This window comes from Oenanthe melanoleuca, chromosome 20, assembly GCF_029582105.1.
Source record: "Oenanthe melanoleuca isolate GR-GAL-2019-014 chromosome 20, OMel1.0, whole genome shotgun sequence".
NCBI classification, from domain to species: Eukaryota; Metazoa; Chordata; class Aves; order Passeriformes; family Muscicapidae; genus Oenanthe; species Oenanthe melanoleuca.
The window spans coordinates 11,126,233-11,134,614 of record NC_079353.1 but is presented as its reverse complement, the minus strand read 5'-3'; the positions used below and the strand labels follow the sequence as shown (position 1 = coordinate 11,134,614).

Genomic DNA, 8,382 nt, shown 5'->3' with positions numbered 1-8,382 from the left:
AGACCCTGCCCATATTCTGTGTGTGCAGAGGGAACAGCCTATGCAGAAATGGAACATCTGAAAGAGAGCTGAAAGCAGGTGAGGACATAAAAAGGAAAGAGAATCTGGCATCAGGGTTTGGTGTCTCCAGAATGAACTGTCCCAGGTGTGTTCCAAGCATTCAGAAAGTCAGACATCCCCAAAATTCCACAAATTCCACCTTCTCCCATGGCCACAGTGCTCTGCACCAATGGGGAAGTGAACCTGTGGGAAGGTGATTCCAGCCCAGTGCCAAGAGCTCAGGCAGAGCCTGAGGGGATGGGATGGGATGGGATGGGATGGGATGGGATGGGATGGGATGGGATGGGATGGGATGGGATGGGATGGGATGGGATGGGATGGGATGGGATGGGATGGGATGGGATGGGATGGGGGGCAGCACTGAGGGAAAATGACAAGTGCATCACCCTGGATTCCCTCTCAATTCCTGTGGATTTGCCCTGTGATTTGCAGCCTTGATCCACAGGCTCTGCCACCAGCGCCTGCCCTGGGGAGCCCCTGGAAAGGATCCGCCTGGAAGGAGGCGCGGCCGGGAGAGCGCTGAGCTCTGTTGGTGCTCTGCATGTCAGAGCCACCCTCCTGCTACAGGAGAGTGTGAGAGTGTGTGTGAGAGTGTGTGGGGAATAATCGTGCCGCTAATGAGTGCTGCTCTGATTACAGGATGCAATTGTCACGGCTGCTGGAAGCCAATCAGCGCGGTGTGAGTGGGAGCCCGCTGGTGCTCTCCAATGGTCCTTGATTAAAAAGGAAGCTCTTGGCCATCTTCAAGCAGCAGGAGAGGAAACAGCACGGATGAAGGTGAGGCAAGTGCCAGACTCTCTCTCCCGATGGATCACAGCTCATTTTCACCAGAGTTTAGTCATGCAGTCTGCTTTTCCCTCAGCTCTGAGCCCTCCTTTCCCCTTTGCTCCCAGCCAGACAATGGCTACAGCAGCCTCTGCTTTTCAGGGACCAAACACGAGTGTTCAGATCTTGGTACTGGTGCATTTTCCTGCAAATTGAATGCTCGCTGTGCCCTCACAATCCATCTCCAGTTTATATACACCATTCCTTGCCTTTCAACTTGCTCTTTCTCCATGCAGTTCCAGATAAGCAAGTGTGCAAATGGAATCCAGCTCAAAACCAGCAATAATTTACAGGTGCACTATTTTAGTCCCACAGTAGGGCATTGTCATTAAAGGGATGTCTGAGTGCAGAAATATTTTCAGAATCTACAGAAACGGATTTCTTCTCTCATGGAAGTTTTCTGGCACTGAGTGTTTCCAAACTTTTCCTAAAAGAAATGGAAAAAAGGAGGCAATATCTCCTGTTGGATTTTCTTTTTTTCCCAAAAACAAATAAGAAAAAGTGAGTAAACTCATCTGAATTTCAATATTTTATCAGACTTAAGTCTCAACTCAACAGTGTCTTTTATGGGCAGAAGAAGGAATGGGGACATATTTGCATTGAAATTGTCACAAAGTTTTGGGTTTCATCCTTTACTCCTATACACTTGAAATGATGCACCTAAAACATCACCTTAAGGTACTGCAAATGCACAGAACCATGGCCCCACAAAGCAGGGAGTACCACTGAAGAGCAGCTGAAATCAGACTGTGATGCTGTAATTCTGTGTGTTTAATACATTTTGTCTGTCTCAAGACACAGGAGATCCACAAAAGGATCATTCTTGGGTTCCACACTGCTGGAATCTCAGGTGGTGGGTGTTGCCAGGGTTGTGATGTGTGATGGGGACACAGGTTGAAGCTTAAAGCTTCCCTTAGTGCCCTCCCCTCCAGGCAGATACACAGAGTAGCAATCTCTATCTTGAGACAATTTTTGACAATATTGAGGCTACAAATTTTAATGTAAATAGACCAATGGTGGTATCTTGTTTCTAATAACTCCTGGCTGAGAGGTTGGCTCTCACTCCAACCCATCACAGGGATGTCAATTCTCTGGTGGAAATCACACAGCCTCTGGTACCTGCAGGGCTCCTGGCTGGCTGGGGAATCATCTTAGTGTTTTTTTTAAAGCTAAATGACATTGAGGATACATTTGAAATGTAAAGGTGCATGTCCCTGCATTAGCAGTGTTACCCATTAATATGGATTTTGCTGCTCTAAGGGCATCATTTCACCACATAGCCTTGGGTCATGATGTGTTTGTTGTGTGGTAAAAAATACGGGACAGGGACAAACCCAAACTGTCCCTCAGATAAACTGCACTCACCTGTCTCCTGTGCTTCCAGAAACACCCACACAGCAGCACAGGGCACTAAACACTCTGCCACACTCTTCTCCCCTTAGAAACCCTGCTGTACATCCATCTTTTCAGCTTGTTAAATATGGGAGAAGGCTGAAAGGTAAACATCCAGATACCATTGTCACAAATAATAATAAAGAGCTCCCAACTTACCAGCTCCCTTGAGCTCAGCAATAATTACACGTCTCCAGTAGCAGATCTCAGGCTGTTTTCTGTACCCTTTCATTACCCACCCAATGTGACAAGGCAACCCACACACTCCCAAACAATCTGAAACAGCAGCCCCAGTGGGATGGAGCTGGGAGCCAGCACACAGAGAGATGGGGTCTGTGTTCATTGCTAAAGTGTCACCCCTCAGGGGAGAGCTTTCCAGCACCAGAGCCACAGAGAAAGGGGAAAGGGATGGAGCTGGACCAGTTTAGCACCATGGGCAGGAGGGCAGCACAAGACTGAGCTGAGCCAGGCTGAGGGAGTGGCAAACTCTTCTTTCCTTTGCTGTCTGAGCTGCTGATTGGGATCTGCAATTAATGGCTGAGGAAGGCAGCACAGCCCTTCTCCCCTGGAGCTGAAGCTGAGCACAAAGGGCTGCAGGAAAGGGCCCTTTGACTCCACTGGTCTTTGAACAGGGGCAAGGGCAGGATGTTTCCTGCATGTCCTTCACAGCCAAGCTCCTTCCAAAAATCCCTTAATCCACTTAGAGTATGAGGAAAAGAAGAGAGGGCAGGTTTGAGGCTCGTGGTCACAGTTCATCAACTCTTTTTCATCACTTTTTTAGTCCCCAAGTGTCTCTGTTGATAAACATACCTGGTTTCCCACACTGAGTTTGACTCCACCATGATCTTGTCCTTTCCACAACCAGTTAGCTTTCTCCATTAAGACAAGGAAAATTTGTTTTTATATACAGATAGGCATTATTTCATTAAACTAGACCATTTTCTATATGGTGCTATCTCAGTGCAAAGAGAAAATGCAATTCTGATATAAAGCAAGGTGTGTTGAAGACATAATACAAGCAATCTGAGGTGTCAATGGGTGTAAAATCCAGAATTATTGTAGCCTCCTACCCCCATCCAGGTCCAGCTGTGGCTCAGCTCCCCTCCAGGCACTTCACATGCCAGGCAGGCTCAGGTGGTGGCCATGCTGTGGAATTTCTCCCATAAAAATGGAAGAACTGCTGATCAAAGACCAGCAGACCAGCTCCCTGTCCTGATACTGCTGGGAGTGACAGCAGGTTCTCTAGGATGGAATCCACAAGAAGAAATTTAATTTTAAATTGATATTTTCCCAGCTTCTAGAGTTCAGGGCTTTTTGGGCTTTATAATGTGTAATAGGTGTAATAGCTTTGTGCAACAACAGCAGCTTATCTCAATGAATCTTTTTCCAATCTTTTCACAGTTTCAGCCACTGAAATATCCTGGGACAATGAGCTCCTCAAAGCAATTCTTTATTTTGTGCTAAAAAAATATATATATTTTTATTTACTTTAACCCTGTTTTTAACTCTTTTGAATGTATACATCCCTGTTTTTATATTGAAAGAAACTGAATAATCTCTCCATGTACATCTTCTCCCCACAGCCAATTATTTCATAGGTTTATCTCATCTTTTACCCTTCTTCATCCACCACAGTTGAATCATCACTGCCTATTTAAACACAGTTCTGACCCCTATAATTTATCCAGTCAAAAATTCCCTCCTAATATATTTTTTCTACTATTTTTATATGTCCTGGGAGCCTTATACACTTCTTTGAAATAAATTCCAAGTCTGGTTATAACAGATACATTTCTACATTTCTATTTGCCATATTCATCTCCATTTTGAGGTCATGTAGAACTACTGAATAAAAACAGTTCAAGCAGACAACCTTTTATAACCTTGGTGTAAATCAGTAAAAACCATCCTTACCTTTTTTTCCTTATATAAAACCAGTTGTTAATGCACAGTTTGAGAAGTTATTTTATCCCATGGAGGACTCTTAAAGAATTAAGACCCCTGGTGAAGAAATTTGATGGAAATCTTGTGGATATACAACTCTGCTGTGCTGACCAATCCTTTTTATTTGCAAGCTCATAAACACCCTCAAAGAACTCTAGGAGATTTCTGCCACAATCTGACCTAACAAAAGCAATATTGACTCGTTCTAGTTATTCACATCCCTACTCTTTGCTTTATTATTCTGCTACAAGTTGTCTGGCACAGACAATTATTTCTCTAATGAAAGAGAAATAATGGAAGAGATTATTCACAAGGCTTTGAGGATGGGCAATGTCTCCAGGAGAGCACATCTTGCTGTAACACTCATTGGTTTTGTGTCTGCCACTCTTGCCTTTCAAGGAGTTGGAAGAAGGAGCATCCAGGACTGCCTGATGGAAATAAAGACAATGATAGAGATGATTACATTGCCATCATGGAAGTTAAAGGAGGGAAAAGGGATCTGGAAGAGGAGGAAACAATTTTACATCAACAGGAAAAAATCTTCATGGCATGGTTGGAAGTTTTTTTGAAGTTTTTCTGTGCAGAGGAGATGTTGGTAGTAAAGTCAAAGTTCCTCTGATGTGAAAATGTTTGTTTAGCTTTTAATTTTTTTCTTGAACAGTAAACTTTTCTGCTACAGTACATTTATTTCCTAGGTTTAGTTTGCCACCTGCAGACAAAGTACAAATGAGAGTGCTGTAGCACCTGCCTTTATGTGATGGATCTTCAGAGGTGACACGTTTTGCAAGGAGAGCAGTTATTGAATTTGGATTTTATTTATTACTTTCTACCCAGAAATCAAAGCTAACAATAAATGCTGATGGTCTCAAGTTCCTTAACTGTCATTGAGGAAATCTGTAATGCACTAATAGGGCTGGAGGAAGCCTGCCCTGGTTGGAAAATTTAATTTGATGCTTCTTTGTGGCTGTAGCAGTAAATATTCCTGGGTAGGAGGTGTCAGAGTGTTTAGTCCTATTACAGGAGAGAAAGCACACAAGCAACAATTCTGACAGCCCATATAGACTTTCACCCAAACACAGCATCTACTACAGCACTGTGGTGGCAGCAGAAATAAAAAATCACCAGCTCAGACTGGTCATCTGGAGCAGATTCCTTTTAAGCTGCAGCCTGTCCTGCTCCTATTAAAGTCAGCTGCTGTTCTCTGCCCCATTTTTTTGCCATTGATGCAGAAAATGGACTTTTTCAGCCTTCAGATAATGGCTGGTATCCACAGAGCCAGATGCACTTTCAGAACTGTGTTTTACTCAGCCTGGCTGATGTACTGTCCTTAAAAATGAGGGATGGGTCATGTGGGCAGTGGGTGCTGCTACAGCACCTCCTGCAACAGACTCTTCTAGAAAAAAAGCTAAAATATTGTGTCTTCTGAGCTCTCAAAATGATACTGAGAGCAGTGGGTAAAGTCCATGAGCCAAAAAAACAAATCACAAAACCTGGCTGTGCAGAGTTCTCCCTTGTGCTGAGGAAAAAAAAGTCATTTCACATTAGACATTGCAAAATAACAATTTCAACTTGCCTCAAGATTTGTAGCAAGGCATTTCAGGGGCAGATTATCCATGAGCTGAGTGTTAAAGTCCAAAAAATTGTCCATTCCCCTTAAGAACAGATATTTAAACTGGAAAGACAAACAAGGGAGCCCATATCAATGCCAAAGTCAGCCAAACTGCAACCTGATTAAAGGCACTGGGATTCCTCACTGAGCAGTTGCAGAATTTCTCCCTGTCATCTTTTGCCTGCATGAAGAGTGAATTTTCACTCCATTGTGATGGGACAGTTTCTAAAAGGATAGGGAAAGAAAGAAAAATAATAAAAAAAGAAACATATTTGTTTATAGGTGGTGTCAGGAAAAGAAACAACGCCTGCAACAGTGTCTGGGTCTGCAGGGCAGTGAAGGTGGCATTTTCCACCTGCAGAAAATTTACTGTAAACATAAAACCCAACAAGGAGAAATGTGTCATTTGTGCTGAGACTCTGCTATAGAGGTTCTGTTGGAAAATATTCCCTGCCATGACTCTCTTCCTCCTAAAGCAGGACCACCCCTGGTGTTTCCATCCAGGAAAACCAGCTAATTAACCATTGCCAGACTGCTGGATTATCCCCTTGTCTTCTCATTTGGCCACAAGGAATTGGCTTCTTTTGCAGGGTGAGAGGAGTCGAGATTTACACAGATGTGAAGAGCAGATTTGTGGGCAGACATTGCACTCAGTGAACAGTCTCTAACACTCCTTGGACAAGGCAATTTATCTGAGCAATGGGTGGAAGGATGCAGAGGGTGAGGCTTGGCCAGGAGTGCCAAGATTCATTTGATCTCGTGTGTAAAATTACATCATTTCTAGCTAGATTCAAAGAGGACCATTAAAATATCCAAAATTGTAATGCTTAATCAAGAGGGAAGCTTCTGAATGTATAAAGAGTTTCAGGGCTCTTCTCTAGATTTATTATCTATTGCACTAGGGATTTGTTACATTATTTTCTTGGGTGGCAGGTTTTATATTTTCCTATGAAGTTCCTTTTTTGATCGTTTCCTGAGGTAAGTCACTCAGCGAAACCATCACTGATCCTTATCCACGCTGCCAATTGTCATGTTACTCTAAAAGCTTTTTGAAAAACAGTGTGGAGGAAAATGATTGCAAGAGTGACCCACATCTGGCCTGTCCCAGCCTGACTCTGCAGCACTGTGGAAAGGAGCCTGAGCACAAATGAGCTGAGCTGCACTGCCCTGAGCCACCAGCAAAGAGCTGAAACCCAGCCCTGCTTTCAAATTCTTCTCTCTGTGCTTGAAGACAAAAGGAAACCAAGGGCAGAAAGAGAAAAGTAGAAGGTTACCAGAAAAGAAATCTTACTGTATTAGCAGAAATATTTTCTGTATTAACAGAAAAGAAAAAAAAAAAAAAAATCTATTCTGGAGAATACTTGTGTTCTGTAGTGATCTCATTCTGCACCACACCTGCAGGCTGAGGCTGAGCTATGAGCAGGAGGAAAATCCCTCTCCACATAGTCCCATTTCAATCCCACTTGCACCACTTGCTTTCTTCCCTATCCCATGGTCATTCCCTGCTTGGCAGTTCATTATCTCATCCCTGGATCTCCATACAAAGAACCATCCCAGTCATTTCACAATTACAAGATGATTTACCTGGAAAAGCAACTTCTATTAAACAATTTAGGCTGCTTTGCCAGCACTGTTCAACCTTCTTTCACTTGGGGCTGCTTCTGACAGCTTGGCATCCCTATAGTTTTTACAGGACCACCACTGCTGGAAAGGTGAACTTTTCCAAAGCAAAATTGATCCTTATTGTTCAAAAAATTGAATTATATCCTTGTCTCCTCCATGCCCACATTAACTGGGTCTAAAATAAAACCATGGTTCCCTCTATGCAAAAGCAAAATATTTCTGAGTGGAGGAGATATTGGTGTTGCAGTGGTCTGGTTAATTAAATAAATGGGACGTTTTAGATTTCCATTTTCTCCCACCATCCCACCCCCAGGATATTTCAAAGACTCAAACAGAAATTGACTGTCTGGGCAAAAGATTTTTCTTTTTGTGGAGTGCTTTTTTCCTTTCCCTTAGGACAACCTCTTCTGCTTATTTTTCTCTCCAGGATTTGTATTTTGTATCAGATATGTCTTTATCATTCATCCCCAATACACTGAAATTACCAATGGTTTAAACACCAGTCTGTGTGAAGGACGGTTCTGTGTTGAAAGCAAGATTCAAGCATCCAAACTGAATTGTGTTCCCAGTGGTGGTGCAGATTTTCTTTGGGAATAAGGGTCACTGTGGGAAACTCCTGGATTCTTTGTATCAGGGTGGACAGCATGGAACAAAACTCAAACGCTCTGTAAATGCTAAAAGCTGCAGTTGCAGTTTATTATAAGAGAGTCTGCTAGGGGCTGCCCAGCACAGCCACGTGCAGGTTAAAGAGCTAAAAGGGGGGAAAGAAAGAGAGAAGAGGGAGGGTAGAGAGAGAGAGTAAAGAAGGTAAAGAGCATAAATGAAAAAGAGGAAAAAGAGAGGAGCAGGGGGAGGGAGAGAGAGTAATGGGATAAAAGGGTATTGGGGAAATGGAAGAGAGAGAGGAGAGGAGAAGTGGGAGAAGGAAA

At 43.2% G+C, this 8,382-nt stretch overlaps 1 long non-coding RNA gene across 1 annotated transcript; it reads left to right on the top strand.

The window, feature by feature from the left end:
* Positions 1-3,541, top strand: LOC130261424 (uncharacterized). Its single transcript, XR_008841980.1, has 3 exons — positions 1-78; positions 700-837; positions 3,358-3,541. It is a non-coding gene; the product is annotated as an uncharacterized LOC130261424 (long non-coding RNA).
* Positions 3,542-8,382: the final 4,841 nt, after the last annotated feature.